Source organism: Elephantulus edwardii, unplaced genomic scaffold (genome assembly GCF_000299155.1).
Source record: "Elephantulus edwardii isolate Elephantulus edwardi_28Jun2011 unplaced genomic scaffold, EleEdw1.0 scaffold00062, whole genome shotgun sequence".
Taxonomy (NCBI): Eukaryota; Metazoa; Chordata; class Mammalia; order Macroscelidea; family Macroscelididae; genus Elephantulus; species Elephantulus edwardii.
The window spans coordinates 13,795,156-13,812,372 of NW_006399812.1; positions in this window are offsets into that span (position 1 = coordinate 13,795,156).

Sequence of the window (17,217 nt, forward strand, 5' to 3'; positions counted from 1 at the left end):
TTGTTCATAGGGTCACAACGAGTCATATTCAACTTGACGGCACCTAACAACAACAACTATGGCAGTGACTGACTGGTCTGAGAACAAAAAGTCAACAGCACATAAAACATAGCCAAATGCACGTCACAAGCATCCCTCATACCTTGTGAGAGCATCATTGTCCCTATCCCTGGATGACAGAAATGAGGGGATGGGTGGGAAAGTATAAAGCAGGACGTCTCTGCTCAGCACTACTGGCATTTTTGCCTCGAAGATTTTTACTGCAGGACCTAGGGCAGCAACCCCAGCCTGTATTGATTAGACCTCAGTAAAGGTTTCCCAGTTGAGAAACCAAAACAATTTGCAGATATCGTTAAAGATCCTGGGGATGAGATGTGGGCAAAGTGTCTCTTTGAGAACCACATGTTTAAAAAATTTGCGAAAGTTGTTGTTTGTTGTTATTGTTATGCGCCCTCAGGTTGGAATTGACTGATAGCTGACTCCAGCTGATTTTCAGAGGCTGTAAATCACATGGGAAGAAGTTTGCCTTTCAAAACCACTTGCCATTGGGTTGGCAGCCAACTCCTTACCCATCTGACCCCAGGTCTCTTTGAGGATAAGACATTTGAACACATCTACCAGTGACACAGCATAGTCAGTTCACTGTTCCCGTGATGGAGCATAAGCAAGTCTGAGAATTGTGAGGCAGGACCAAGGTTCAAGTCCTCAAAGCACAGGGAGAAGAATCTTTTAGCTTGAGTACCCTGAAGAAGAAAGCATGCTCTTTGCAATTACGTGCTATGCATCGGAGAGCTGGACGATGACTAGGGATGGTAGGAAAATTGACACCTTTGAGCTGTGGTGCTGGAGAAGCGTATTGAATATACCATGGACTGCCAGGAGAACAAAAAGGTTCATCCTAGAGAGGATGAGACCAGGCTGCTCCTCGGAGGCAAGGATTCTTACGCTTTGTCTGGCATACTTTGGGCATATGGTGCAAGAAGTCATGCTTGGAAGGGTAGAGGGACAGCACAAAAGAGGAAGACACTCGATGAGATAGATTGGTTCAGTGACTGGGGCAACAGAGGTAGGTGTGTCAGAGACAATAAGATTAGCTCAGGATAGAACACAGTTCAGAGCTGTTGTACATAGGGTTGCTATGAATTTCAAGTGAGTCAATGACACATAACAACAACAAAACAACAACCTTGAGGAAGGAGCTAAAAACAGAGAATGAGGAGAAAACCAATAATCTTGTAGGTTCTAGCCAAGGGGTAGTACTTTAATTGAATCAAAAGTAGCTGCAAGTTTCGGAGTATATAAGTAATATGTATATTTGTTGCCCAAAAGATCACTTGGTCTATAATAAGGTAAATGGTCTGTAATTGAGAAAGGGTACAGCAGAGAAATTAGGTGAGAATGATCCCAAGTGAATAGTGACTTGTGCAAAGGAGGATCAGAGTAGACGGTTGAAAGTGAATGTTCTTTGATGTGTTTAAAGATGAAGCCAACAGGATGTTCTGAGTAAGAGGCAGAAGTGGGAACATATCTGGGATGAAAAGATCCAGGAGCAGTGCACCAGCTATCTCTCTCATTAACCCAATGACACTGCCTGAAAAACACTCCAAACTCAGGGGCTTATAACAAGCATTTCTTTTTCTCACTAATTTGAGTTTGGCAGTGTGGGCTGAGCTTGGCTGGGTAGTTATTCTGGTTTGGTTGGGCTCCCTCACACATCTGGCAGTTGGTTGACTGTTGGCTGGAATGAGAGGCAAACGGGCCACCTGGCTTTCATCTTCCAGCAGGCTCACTTGGCCAGGAAAGGGTCAAGGTGGAAGAGTAGATGAGCCCTCTCATAGGCACACTCTATGTCCCTGCTCTGTCAAGGCTGTTAACACCAATTGACCAGAGCAAGTCCTTGAATAGAACCCAGAGCCAGAGCAGGTGGCACTGCAAAGAAGCATGGTGACGAGAAAGGATCCAGGCCAGTCTGTTATGGATGACTCTGAGATGTCTGTCACTGGCAGGTGGGCATGCCTTTTACTGACCTGGAAAGGCTAAGGGAAGAATGAGTTGGGGTTTCAGAAGCAGCTATTTTGTTTGACTTAGGGATGTATAGGGCTTTTGTATTGGAGAACAGTACGGAAAACTACATGGACTGCTAAAAGAACAAATCCATATGCCTGGGAGAACGTGCAGCCAGAGGGCTCCTTGGAGCAAATACGACAAAGCTTCATCTCACGTACTTTGGGCATGTTGCTAGGAGAGGCTATTCCTTGGGGAGGGACGTCATGCTTGGAAAGGCAGAGGATCAATGAAAGAGAAGACCCTCAACTATATGGATTGACATAGTGACTGCAACAATGGGCTCAAACATGTCAGAAACAAAGAGGATGGCACAGGCTAGGACGGAGTTCAGATCTACTCATAGAGTGTCTGGGTCACTCTCACCTCGATGGCACCTAACAACAACAATGGTTCAAGGCTCCCTGAAGACTCAGAAGGGCTCCTGAGAGTTCCTACCCCAAGCCTTATGGGTATTTTTTTTTTCTCATTTTAAACAAAGTTCACTGAGATGGAATGCCAGAGTCCCAAGACTACAAAAATCTCCTGATGGTGATTCCAATGTGTTTGGATGACAAGATGGTCAAGAGCAACTCCTGCCTGGGGCCAAGTTCACATCAGTCAACAGAACAGCCCTAGCCCTGGGTGTGTGCCAACAGGCTTCCTTTGTCCACACGCCCACTGTTCTAGCTCCACTACCGAATGAACTGCAGCTCCTCCGTCTCTCTGCTTTTATGCTGATCATTAACTAAGAATATTTATCTCTGGAGATTTATTACATTAATGAGCTCTAAAATTGCTCAGAGCAATTAAGTATATTGTTTTTAAACTCTTCAGAAATCATCGAAATCCTTTGGTTGTGTTTCAAGGAAACATAAATAAGGAGTCTATAACTCAGCTCCCAAACAATCAGCCGGCCCTCTGCCTGCCGGTCCTGGGAGTATCCGTGCTCACGTTTCCAAAGCCCAGCTGAGAGATGCCCCATGTCCTTAGACAATGGGACTTTCCTTTTAGGAGAGGGTTATACTCTGAGTCTGAATAGCCAGACATTGATGCCTTTGTACCTGGACCCAACATGAAGGTTGGGAATACACCTTGCTCTTTCCACGCATTCTTCCCAAGAAGCAATAAAGTCACAGACTGGTGACCTCAGCACCTAGATGAAGGAGGCTACTCCTTCCACGCAGCTGATTGACATCATTTGCATTTGTTGTTGTTCTTGTTGTTGTTGTTGTTGTTATGTGCCGTTGAGTCGTTTGTGACTCATAGCGACCCTACGCACAACAGCCCTAAACCCTGCTCTATCCTGCGCCAACCGCACTGCCTCTGACACACCCATCCCGATTACCCCAGTCACCGAATCAATCCATCTCATAGAGGGTCTTCCCCTCCTGCGCTGTCCCTCCACCCTCCCAAGCATGATGTCCCTCTCCAAGGACCCGTCCCTCCTGGCAACATGTCCAAAGTATGTCAGACGAAGCCCCAGAATCCTTGCCTCCAAGGAGTAGCTTGGTTTAATCCTCTCCAAGATGAATCTGTTTGTTTTCCTGGCAGTCCATGGTACATTCAGTACTCTTCTCCAGCACCACAGCTCAAAAGCATCCACTCTTCTTCTGTCCTCCCTAGTCATTGTCCAACTCTCTGATGCACAACAAGCGATTGCAAAGACCATGGCCTGTATCAGGTGCACCATAGTCTCCAGAGAGACACCGTTGCTCCTGAGTACTTTAGAGAGGTCCCTAACAGCAGACTTTCCCATCACGATATGCTTTTTGATTTCCTGACTGCTGGTGCCAAGAGCGGAGCCGAGCAAACTGAAGCTGTGAACAATCTCAATCTCTTCGCCATCCATCCTGACGCTGCCAATTGGTCCAGTGGTGAGAATCTTTGTCTTCTTGACATTGAGCCTCAGTCCATACTGAAGGCTGCAGTCCTTGACCCTTCGCAGCAAGTGCACGAGGTCCTCCTCAGTTTCAGCAAGCAGGGTTGTGTCATCTGCATAACGCAGATTGTTAATAGATCTTCCACCAATCCTGATGCCACAATTCTCCTCATAGAGCCCAGCCTCTCGATAATCTGCTCTGCATACAGGTTGAAAAGGTATGGAGACAGGATGCATCCCTGGCATACACCCTTCCCAATTTTGAACCATGCAGTGTTACCCTGCTCTGTTCTGACTACTGCCTCTTGGTCCAAGTATAGGTTTCGCATTAGCACAATTAAATGTTCTGGGATTCCCATTCTTCTCAAAGTCAGCCACAGTTTGTTATGATCCACACAGTCAAATGCCTTTGCATAATCAATGAAACACAGATAGACATTCTTCTGGTATTCTCTGCTTTCAGCCAAGATCCATTTAACATCAGCAACAATATCCCTAGTACCACGACCCCTTCTAAACCCAGCCATTTGCACTTACAGCCCTTAAATCGTTGTCAATTCAGTGCATAGTACACCACCCAGAATGGCCCAGCCTGTGTGAGTTACGGACTGTCCTGCCTCCCAGAGCACGACCACTGTCACAGTATCCCTCTTGCATCTTCAGATGGGGCCCTCATATCTCACTCCTTCCTTGGCAAGTTGTCAGCATTCGACTCATCTTCCTGATCACCTTCCATACACCAGACAGAAACTGTTGTGACGTACTGTTGAGTTAGAACCAATTCATAGCTGACCCTCTTAGTGGGTCTTCAGGAGCAGTCAATTGCACAGGGAGGATTCTGACCATCATTCTCACAGTGAGCAGTTGGCGGATTCGTACCACATGCCTTTGGACTGGAAACACAACTCCTTGCCACTATGCCACCAGAGCTGTTGTGGAGTGCTGTGAACTTAACTTTGCCGTATCCTGCACCATCCTCGCCGTGCTTTGGTCAAGGCCAGCGTTGTACTTACAGTGTCAAACCATCTATTTGAGGATCTTCCTCTCTTTAACAGGCCAGGAGCAAATTCTAGGATCTTAAGACACCTGCATTCAAATGCACACATGACACTTTGTAGCAGGAACCACAGCGACTCTCAGGTTACATGGAAGCACAGTGGATGGCAGAAAACTGGGGCCTTAGATAAATATTTACTCTTTGTTATTATATTTAAGTAATTTGCCCATGTTCTCTCATTGTGGGCAATTAATTACATAATCAACCATGAGATGAGAGCTATTATTATTCACCATTTTTAGAAATAGGAAAATGAAGCCATGCAGGGGGTAAGTGATTTGTGGGTGATAGCTGCAGCCTTGGGCTCTGTACCTTCCATATTCTCTCTCCTCCTGTTCTGTGACCCACGAGGCACCTCAGGTGGGCCAATCACAGGCCTCTATGCCCTTGGCTTGTGCTGGAGTTCAGCCAATAGGGCTTCAGTAGGGGGCCAGAGGGAGGAGGAAGAAAGCAGTGGGCTATTTATTCTCCCTCCCCGCAGGGCTGTTCCTTGGGGATGTTCTCCTTACACCCCTTCCTGATTTCAGGTTTCAGATGCTCTCCCCCCATTGCCCAGAGTTGGTACATCCCTAACCCTGAGAGCTCTGCCACCGTATTGCTCCTCTGTCAATGGTCCTGGTTAATGTTGTGGTTATTGCTAGGTGCCATCTACTTGACTTCAACTCCTAGTGACCCTCTGAACAACAGATTAGAACCTTACCTTATCCTGCATCTTCCTCACCATTCCTGAAATGCTCAAGTCCATTGTTACAGTCACTGTATCAACCCATCTTATTGGGGTCTTCCTCTCTTTATCTGACCCTCCACTTTTCCAAGGACTGGCCTCTCATGACAGTGTGCCCGCCGTTTGTGAGGTGAATTTTCAACCATCCTTGCCTCAAAGGAGCACCCTGGCTGCACCTCCTTTAAGACAGCCTTCTTTTTCCTTTTGGCAGTCCATGAGACACTCAGTGCTTTTCTCCACCTCTACAATTTTAAACATTCATTCTTTTTCTGTCATCATTATTCATTGTCCGACTTTCAGAAGCATGAGATGTAGTTGGCAAGACCATGGCTTGGATCTGGCGCACCTTAGTCTTTAAACTGACATCATTGCACTTTAGACAGGCCTTCACAGTAGAATTTTTTCTAATTGGCCTCTCCTCAATGTATACATTGTGAAGGCCCAACTTTTAGATCTACCTTCTTACCACTGTAGTGTGGCCTATATCCCAGGCCTCAGACAACAAGACATTTAAGTGGGAGAGGGAAAAGGAATGGGGGGGGGGGGGAACAAAGGGTAATTGTAGTCTTCATTTTTATGTTAGTCAGTTTGCTGAAAGGATAGAGGTAGAGAAACGGTATCAAGACAGTCACACACACTCCAGGTGAGACCAACTGAGGCCAGTTATCCACTGCAGTTAAGAGAACCGTTCAGAATCTGGCCACTATTAGAAACACAGAGATCCAGAAAGAGCAGTGTGTGTACACAGGGCTCACCAGCAAGTCTTCCTGGACCCTCTCCCACAAGGAAATCCGCTTATCATTGTCAGGAATGGCATTGAAGGCCCAAATCCAACAGCATGGCACTGAGAATTCCAGGTTTGGGGTGGCTAGCCTGAAGTTGGCTTTGAAAAAAGAGACTTTTCCCTCCCCGATTCACTATCCTGCAGATTTCCTGCACCCTGGAGCAAAGGCCTGGCTCTTACTCCCACATGACAGTAAACTCAGTGAGGTCACCGGGTAGAGGCAATACAAAGGTTGTGACTTCAGCTGACTACCTTGCGCCTTCCCTCCCCACCCAGAATCTGTTGGCTGTCTGAAGAGTCCTTCTCCATCACCTCAGGCACCAAATGTCCATCTTCACATTGAAGTAACATGCCTTAATGCGTATACTTTGATCTCTAGCATCTTAAGGATGCAGATCATATATCTTTCCCCCCATGAAGCTATGGCTATCCTCGCCGAGAACTGCTCAGGCTTTCTCTAAGCCTTCTGCTCAGAACTGACAAGATGCTACATCACATCACTTGCTAAAAAGATTCTTGACACATCGTCCAGGGAGTGGAAGTTCCCCGCAGGCTGAGACCCAAACGTCATTCTTCCTACACCTCTACCAGTTCCACCTTCCAAGGCTCACAGGCCTGGACACACAGCTGACTCTCTAACAGCAAAAGTTGGTGATTTTAAAAAGCAAGAAAAACAAAGAGAAATTCAGATCATAGAGGAGCAGGGGAGGGACATTCGCCTGTCTTGTCACTTTGTCTTAGGTGGTGGTGGCTTGCATGGTACTAAAATACTGAAAGCAACAGCATCATCATTTCATCAGGGGAATCGTCAGTGGGGAAGTTTCAGTGGGGCTTCCAGACTAGCACATAGTAGGGGAAAAGGTCAGGTAATCCACTACCAACCATTCGTCATATCATCACATTATATTATAATCCTATGGTGTTAATTACAGGATTAAAACATTATGGTTGGTGCACAGAGGCAGGAAGTGAAAGAATAGCAAAGATCCCATGAGGGCTTGAAGAGAAGGGAGGATAAAAAAGCCATAGATCAATAGTAATAAATTACATAAAATACAAGGTATGTGAATGATTATATAAAATACAATGCATAGGAATGATTATAAGCAAACCAATACAAAAATTTCTTATGGTTTCCAGAATATTGTCCTACATATTGTTGGACAAGGACCTTACTTTTCATTTCACTTTTAAAATTTTTATTTTATATTGGTTTGCATATAAACTTCAAATACATTGTGTTTCATACTTTCTTTCATTCATATTTAGTTTCATACAATTATTTCCATACGCTGTTTTATAAACTTAATCCCATTGAATTGTGCCTACCACTACCCCGTCATTTCAGGCAGGTCCTCGCTGGATCTTCCCCTTTCCCTTTACTCCCCCACACCTATAGCCCACCCAGCAAACTGTGCAAGCCCGTGATTTCCCCCTACCCAACTTCACCCTAAAAGTCTTTGGCAATGCACAGTGGCCACAGCAATGGCTTTCGTCATTCCAATGATAGTGAAGATGACCTGGGCTCCCACAGCACTTTGATCAATTGTGTGTTAGAAATGTCATTAGTCAGAGATGATTCAATGACAACCAATGATAGAAGGGACAGTGGAGACCCTCCAGACCATTTTCCAAAGGAGAAAACCAACATGTCAAGAGGAGCCAGACTCAGCCAGAGTCCTAGTCTGTTGGCCAAAATGACTAGATAAGAATCCAGGCGATCAGATTCCCAGGCTAGGCCTCTCTATGCTGTCCAAGTTCGTTCCAGTCTGTTCACATCTGATCTCACTCATTCATTTTCCCAGAGTCGTGTTTCAACCACCAGGAAGAGTCAACTCAAGAAGTAGTCACGCCATCTGGCTTCGTAGAAAAGGAGAGACCCACTCTCAATGTGGAAAGCAGAACCATTCTTTTTCTTTTTCGTTAAATAACAATCAGTGTTTACTACCAGGATCGTAACCCAGGGTCCATTGTTGTATGAGACTTGAACTTATTGGTAATGAGGTAAAGGTTAAAGGTTATTATCTTTTCAAAATAACCGCTAAAATCTAAAACCTCTCAGGAGCTTAACAGCAAATGTGCAAATTCTAAGATTTCACCTCCTCCCACTTTCCACCAGGCATTTGGTATCAGTATAGTGTGATTGTTTTAATATCCCTTCACATTTGCATGGAAAAAAGCAAGTACATTAAGGCAGTTCTGGGCCTTACAAAGAAACTAACAAGAGGGGAGAACTGAAGCTTGCTGGGAAGACTTGTTATTTACTTCTGGGGGATGCCAAGATCCTGGGTTAGAAAGTGCTGTTTGGGTGGCTATGAGGAGGTTGGAGGAGCTATTTTCCAATTTCTAAAATAAGACCTTCATTTTCAGAGGACTGTAAAAGCCAGCCTTGTCTGGAGGTTTTCTCATGCCCATTCAGAGAATGCCCAGCAAAAACAGAGTAGATCAGCACATCCTAACTTGAAATACTTGAAAAATAAAATTCAATTGCCATTGACTCTGTCCTGACCCCACGTGTGTCAGAGCAGAAACACGCCGTATAACGTTTCCAACAGTGAATTTTCAGTAGCTTGCCAAGCTTTTTGCCCAAGATATCTCTGAGTGCCTCAAGCCCCCAGTCTTTCTCTTAGCAAACAACTCAGATTTGCACCACTCCGGGACTGCTAAACCGCCCTGTAGAGTCACATAAAGTAGTCCAGGACAGTGTCTAGTGCAGCAAGCCCAAGAAGAGGTGTCACTGAAGGAAGGAAGACACCATCTACCCTTGGGCTCAGCTCCATCTCATCCTCCTGGTTCATTCCCAGCTATTAAGGTGAAGGTGGAGGGCTCATCCATCACACCCCCAAATGCATGCCCACTTTGAAGCAGGCGTGGCCTCATTAAGACATTGGAGCAAATAGTTAAATTCAAGCAGGATCGAGGATCCCAGCAGGAACAGCTCAGACCTGGGTGACCAGAACTGGGCAACGTGAAGCATTCTGCAGAGCCCTTCAATAAGAGGAGCTGACAATGGCGCCAGGGACAGACCCTCAGCCACAGCCGGGCTCGTGGGCACCATGATCCAACAGAAATAAAACTAAATCACATCACTTGTCATCATTAAGAAAAATTTTCATCTCAGTCCTTCATGTGAGAAGCACTATATTTAATGAATGACTACTGAGTCATGACACGTAAATGATTAAAATATAGGAATTAGATCGGGGTCAACTAACGTATTTTTAAAGCATGACATTAAGGACCCTAGTCAGGCCTGACAGCAATGCCACTCCCAGACAGTAGGGGCCCGTGAAAGGTGGCCGGGGACAGTCCTGCAAAGAAAGGGTGGAGGAGGCTCTGTGCACATGGCTGCGATGCAGACGTTTTCTGGACCCACGTTCTGTGAGTCCACAGGCTCCTTGTGTATCTCTGATGAGATCATTGCAGGTCTCGGGCTAAGTCAGCCCCACCCCAAGGAAGTTACTTGAGAATTTCTCTGTATTGACAGGTGGGTTACTAAGCCCTCCAGACCTTCCAAAAGGTGCTCATCAAGAGAGAAGTTCATTGTCAAGTTCATTCATCTCCTTCCAATTCCTCCAGTAAATGAAGATCCTTTAGGCCTTAATTCTACAGAGACATGTACATGAGAGATGACAGAGAAAAGAAATAAATTCATAACAAGTATCTAGATTCCAGGTCCTCAAAAAGCGAGACACGCCCTCCCATTGTCTTCACGTGGGAGCCACCTCATAGCAGAACCTCGATTTGGTTGGTTTGTTTGTTTTATAATTTTTTTCTTTTCATTGTGATTTTAACAAATGTTTACAGAAAAGTTAGATTTTCATTCATTGATTGTTGCACATTTTACTCTCTCTCACTCCCTTCCCCTTCCCTCATTTCACTTTTTAAAAAATATTTATTCATTGTTGCATAATTACCTCCCTCCCTGATCTCCCACAAGTCCTTTTTGCAATGTACCTCTTATTCTAGGCTGTTGTCATACACGTAAGCCTAATCATATATTCCTTTTAAATAGTTTCTTCCTTCATCTGTTCCAATAACATTGGAACAGATGAAGAAAAGAATTCTTTCATTAGAAACAACAGTTCATTAGAAAGAACTTCCATTAGAAAGAATAGTTCATTATTTATTCTCCCTTTTCTTAATTTCCCTCCCAACCTTCGTATCTATACTATTTTATAAAAGTGATGTTATGCAGTGTTTGTCCTTTTGTGACTGAGGTATTTCATTCAGGATGATATTTGAAAATGGAATGTTTCCACTAAGAAGCTATTGGTGAATTCAAACCACCAGAGAGGCCCAGGCTTTGAGTTAGTGTAGCAGTTCCCCAGGACTATGTCTCCATGGTTATGTACCAATGAGGACAAGGCAGAACTGACTCAAAGCTGACGCTCTAGTGAGTTTTCAGAGACTGTAAATCACACAGAAAGAGATTGTCCATCTTTCTCCCTCAGAGCAGCTGGTAGATTCAAACCACGTGTCTGGGAGTTGTTAAAGCAAGTCCTTACCACTAAAATTACCATATGATTCAGCAACTGCACTCCTGGGAATGCACTCAGAAGAACTGAAAACAGTGCCATGAATACTTGTGCACCAGTATTGAATGCAGTACTATTTGCAATAGTCAAAAGGTAGAAATAATCTAAATACTCATCCACAGATGAGCAAAATGTGGTATCTCCATAAAATGGAATGTTGTTGGCGACTCATGGCATTCCATGAACAAGAAGATGAGACTACGGTCAAGCACAGGGCTTTCACTGGCTGATTTTCAGAATTAGTTTGCCAGCTCTTTCTTCTTAGTCTTAGTCTGAAAGCCCCATTGGAACATTAATGTTTTAGTATCATGGCAACATGAAGCCTCCGCGGACAGATGTGATGCCTTGGTCTGAATTTGAACCTGAGTCTCCACAACAGAGTCCAAGAATTCTATCACTGAAACACTCTTTTCAATGAAATACTGAATATCAGTCATAAAGTCATATAATGAAGCACACTATAACATGGATAACCTTGACAAAATTATGCTGAGCCAAATAAGGCAGATATAAAGAAGTAAATGTGGTATGATCATGCTTACATTAAATAATATTCAGAACAGGCAAACATATAGTTAATTAGTGATTACTGGGGACACAAGCAATTCTTGTGGTACAGTGACTGAGCACGTAGGTGTTAATCCAAAGGTCAGTGGATCAAACTCTCCAGCTGCCCCAAGGGAGAAAGACGAGGCGGTCTGCTCCCATAAAGATTTCTAGCCTTCCAAGTGGCGTTGGAAACAACTGGAGGACAGTGTGTTGTTAGGGAATGGAATTCTGAAGAGTTTTTGTTGTTGTTATGTGCTGTCAAGTAGCCTGCAACTCAGAGCGACCCTATGCACAATATAGCCTTGGAACCTACTCTATCCTTTACTTTATTTCTGTTCTTTACTATCCTTTACTACTCTATACTTTACTGTCTCTGACACATTTACTCCCATTACCCAAGCCATTGAATCAATCCATCTCATCAAGGGTCTTCCTCTCCTGCACTGTCCCGCCACCATCCAAGCATGACGTCCCTCTCCAAGGACTGGTCCTTCCTTGCAACATGTCCAACGTATGTCAGATAAAGCCTCAGAAACCTTGCCTCCAAGGAGCAGCCTGGTTTAACCCTCTCTAGGATGAACCAAAGAGTGAGGAACTTAAATGTCATCTTCCCCACCCTCTGAGTGAATGTTTCATTTCTTCAACCTCCTCTACAAGTGGCCAAGTTGTCCATGCATCTTACCTCCTTTGGAGGCCACCTCATCCTAGGCCAGTGCTATAAGGCTCAGGTTTTCCCTTCTTCTGGACATGTCCCTATGTCTGAAGTTTCCGCTCCTGGGGACTGTTTGAAACACACTGACCCCACTGCCCTGGAAATTTCTACAAATATGAAAAAGTTTGCATGTGGTTCCTCTGGGTGTTCAATGGTTTGGGTTGAATGCTCCCTGCTCCTTTTGGTCCCAAAAACACAATCCTATTCCACTCTAGATGGGTCACAACACTCTCCAGTGTGACCTAGTAAGAATGGCAAGATAGAGCTCCTTCCATCACCTCCTCTGTTCTTTGCACTATGCTTTTATTAATGCAACCACATGAATTCAGTAGTTAGAGCTAAGGAAGGGGGTCAGACCAACAGAATTTCTCTTTTTCTTTTTTTAACAAAGTTAGCCTATGCTTATAAGAAATCTACCGTCAAGCTGTCATCAAGGATATTAAGACCTTGTTTCTTGTTTTATTCTACTTTTTAAAATAGCCTTGTCCCTGGCATCATTGGCCAGTTAGAAAGCATATTTCCTTGTGCTGTGAGAGAGGGCGGGTCGGGGGAAAATGTGTTTCTCAACCTCAGCGATGAATGTGTAAGTAAAAGTGAAGGCTACCAAATTGAAACTGATCAATGTAGGCCACCCCTCACTAATTGTCACCCTGCTATTTTGCTCCCGCCAGTCACGTGGTGGGTGACAGCTATAGACATTGATGGATTCTGACCTGGACTGAAGACCTGGTTTCTAAAAAGGACAGTGGGGGAAGGAGGGAGGAGAGTGAAGTTAGTGCCCAGGGTAAGGGGAGGGAACTGGGAGAAAGGGACTTCTCTGACAGCTCAAGCTGAGGAGGAAAATGAGGCAAGAACGCGCCCTCCATGGCCATATGTGTCTAAGCTGGCCGGGACGGCAGAAAGAAATATCACCCAGCCCGAGTCCTTGGCCAAACTGTGATACATTCCTGCGTACGGCTATCAATAACCCCGCGTGATTAATGCTAATGATTTATGGTAATTTTGCCATAAGCTTTATTTGTGCCCAGCGTTGAACTTAAGGATGTCAAATCATTCCTTTGGAGGTTGTTAGAGATTTTTAAAAGCAAAGTCTAAAATACAACGTCTGACATCCATATATCATGGCCCCAGCCTCCCCAACATTCTCTGTGAAACCAGGATCACCATCCCCCATGTAATTGCCTTTCATTCAGCAATAAGTCCTGAGAAGGAGTCAGCATCCCGAGAAGGATGGCGCCACTGGGGCCTCAGGGTCTCCATTCTGGGGGAGGGCAGATTCCGGGGTGGCAGAGAAAGGTAATGTTCCCTCCAACACTCCACCTGCCCACAGCCACCATTGATCCCCGGTTAGGACGGAGAGAGAAGAGCTGATTGGCCTTCATCTTTGGTGATTACGTAGAGGGGAAGCGGCTCCTTTTCTGGTGCCTCCATTTCTCCTTCTGATAAATGGGCCCAGCCACTTCACAGGAAATACTGTGACACAAGAAAGTGCTTTATATCCTTCACACCCTAAACACCCTGCTTTCTCTAAGATGGCGTTGAGATTCCAGTTTCCGATATTCTAGACTGTGTATGGTTTCTGCAGACCAGATCCAACCCTTCAGGTTCTCACCTGACATCTTATTCCTGTCCTATTGGCGCTGCCTCTGGTACCACCTTTAGGGAACTCTGGCAGCCTAGAGGTAAGGAGTTGCATTGCCAACCTAAAGGCATGCGGTTCAAGTCCACCAGCTACTCCACAGGGGAAAAATGGGCAATCTCCTCCTGTGCTATTTATAACCTCTCAAAACCCACTGGAGGGTCAGCTATGAGTTGGTTCTGACTCGATGGTACATAACAACACAACATTATCACATTCCAGAAGCGGATTCTTAGCTTAGCTGGCGTGAACAATATTGGTGGACCAGTCAAACATTTAATCTTTCAGGCCAAAATTTAAGCCCCCAAAACTGACCAAATCTTGTGCCTAATGCAGAGTCTTGTAAGCAAACCACCTCCATCTGCCAGTTCGTCACACTATGGAGACTAATGTTGTTGTGATGCCTCCAGGATTCCAAATACCAGCTGCGTCAATCATGGTGGACAAGATCTAACAGAGCTTCAAGGCTGAGATGAAGAAAAAAGGCCTGGCAATCAACTTCTGAAAATTTGCCAATAAAGACCCTACAGATCACAACAGACTGCTGTGCGGTGCAGTGCCAGCAGATGAGTCTCTGGGCCGGAGGGCATTCAAAGCATGCAGGGGCTGCAACAATGGACTCAAACAAACCGAAGGCCTTGGAGATGGTACAGGACCAGGCAATTGGTTCTGTTGTCCATGCAGTCACCATACACTATAGTCAACTTGATGGCAGCTAACAGCAGCAACATTGAGACAAAGTGTGAGCCCACTAATCAAATGCAAACGCATCGCCATCACGTCAGAACCAACTCACAGCTGAGCCCCCCTCCCCCACCTCAACTGGACTTTCAAGGCTGTAAATCTACCAGGAGGAGAGTGTCCATCTTCCTTTCAAGAAGCAGCTGGTGGATTTGAACCCCCAATGAGGTGTGGCCTTTTGGATTGGCATTGTAGCTCCCTTTAGTCTAGGCCACCAGAACTCCCTATGTGTAAAGTCCACTACACTGAATTCAAGAGGAAGCCTCATGCATTAGACAATAGAAATGGAAATGGAGCCCCTGGAGGGGACACCCGCCCATCTTCAGGTAGTGGTGGTGCTGGACAAGGTCAGAGGCCCCAGTAGCCCCATCGCACACAGCTGTCCTGTGGGTGGCATGCACCCCTCCTGACACCGGGATCGTCCTGTCCACAGCAGCATCTGGCTTACCTAGTCCCCCCTCATTCCAGCACCCACGCTTTCAAGAGCCCATCTTGGTCACAAGGACCAAGCAGCCCACCTGCAAACCAGCCAACAGCCCACCATTTCACCCTTGCCTTCAAAATAAAAACCATCACACTTTCCTCCCAGAGCCAAGATCAGCTAAAACCCCTCATGAAAGGAGGTTTACACCAGATCCCTCGCCTCTTTTTTTCCTCCTTCACTGACTAGAAATTTATTATCTATAGCTTAAAAGCAACAACTTCTATATAGGTTTGTACCATAAAGGAAATATTCCCTCTGCTCTCTGGCTCCCTGTGACGGGACTCTGGTAACCCAGCTTGGTCTGGGCTGTACGACCAACACCTGTCAAAATGTATGGACCGCGCCATTTATCAAATAATCTGCTCCCAGAACAGATAGGCACTATCAGCAATCTGGTATTGATCCGTACAGGTCTCTGCTATTGTTCATCCCTGCATCCCGAATGGCAGCAGGAATTAATGAAAGAAACAAAACAATGCATACCAATCACTCAAGCCCACAACTTTGTTTGCTGCTCTCATTAAGTTGAGCAAAGTTTCCCCAGCTCACCGAAAAGCTGTCTTGGGGGAGAGATCATGAAAGCCAACCCCGTTATCCACTGGTCAGGGCATCCAGATGCCCAGCCCACTTCCTTACTTCCACCAACCCTTCTCTTCTAACAACTCTGAAGCCTGCAGAACTGGACACGTGACTGGCATGCAGGGGCACATCCTCCTGTCACAGGTCACAGAGAGGGCTCTCCTAGGATCTCGGTGTCCCTCTGCGATCATGTTGAAGGCAAGCTCGTCCAAGTCTTCTCCCACTTGGAGAATGACAACCTTACACAGCAACTGGCTTACAGAGAGAGGTTTGCAGGCAACATCTTCTGGGCACCATGGAGGAAAGGCCAGGACGCTGCTTGGGGACAGGGGGGGAAAGAAAGTTGTTGTGGTCAGTGCCATTAAACCAACTGTGGCTCACGACGATCTAACCCTTCCCCTATCCTGTGCTGTCCTCACAGTCTCCACCAGGCTCAAGTAACACAGGGGTCAGCCCACCCCATGAAGGGTCTTCCCCTCTTTCATCGACTCTGTATCTTTTCCAGTCTCCTGTCTCAGGACTGGCCCCTCCTCAAAACATACCCAAAGTTTGTGAGGCAAAGTCTCACCATCCTTGCCTCTAAGAAGCACTCAGTTGCGGTTCCTTAAAGACAGGTTTGTTTGTTCTTATGACAGTTCGTGAGCTGTTCAATAGTCTTAGCTAACGCCACAATACAGAGGCATCAAGTCTTCTTTGGTTGTTCTTATTCATTGTCCAAGAAGAGTACATTATTGTTGTTGTTGTTGTGTACTGTTGAGTTGAGACTTACCCATAGCTGACCTTGAGCAGGTTTTCAGAGAGGATACTGTCCATCTTTGTCCTGTGGAGCAGCTGGTGAACTCAAACTATGAACCTTTGCATCAGCAGTACACGCCCTCACCTCTAAGCTACCAATAAGAGGAGGATCAAACCCCATCTTCTTTCCCCAGAAAAGGTCCTTCAGAGACACCTTTCAATCCCCATCTCTGGTTGTTCCACTCAACCACAACCCCAATCCATTCCCGCCTCATGTGCGTCTATCTACACCAGAGCTGATCTCAAGCCTCAGCTCAAATTGCACTGGGGTAAACCAGCAAAGCCCTCCCCAATCCCTTCAACCTGAATTAGCCCCTCAGCCCTCAAAACACTCAGCCTGATTCATCTGGACCGCATAAACTAAGGAGCAAGCACTGTGTCCCACCCATTCCGCAAAACTCAGATAGAATGGCGTGCCAGGTAAAACACGCAGATAATTACAAGTTCCGCAATCTGGAGGAGGACTATTGTCACGTCACGGGTATTTCTGCATCCCTATTCCATAGCCACCATTCCCAACGACAGACGTATGCATGGATGAGTGAATCTGGAAATCTGGACCAGGTGAAGTAAGAACATAGACGTATGTCAGCGCCTTGGTCACGAGCCTACAATGATGGCGCCCTGATGACAAACAGTTCTGTGGATTTCACTTCTTCCCCTAGAGAAGAAGTATCTTACTACTCTGTA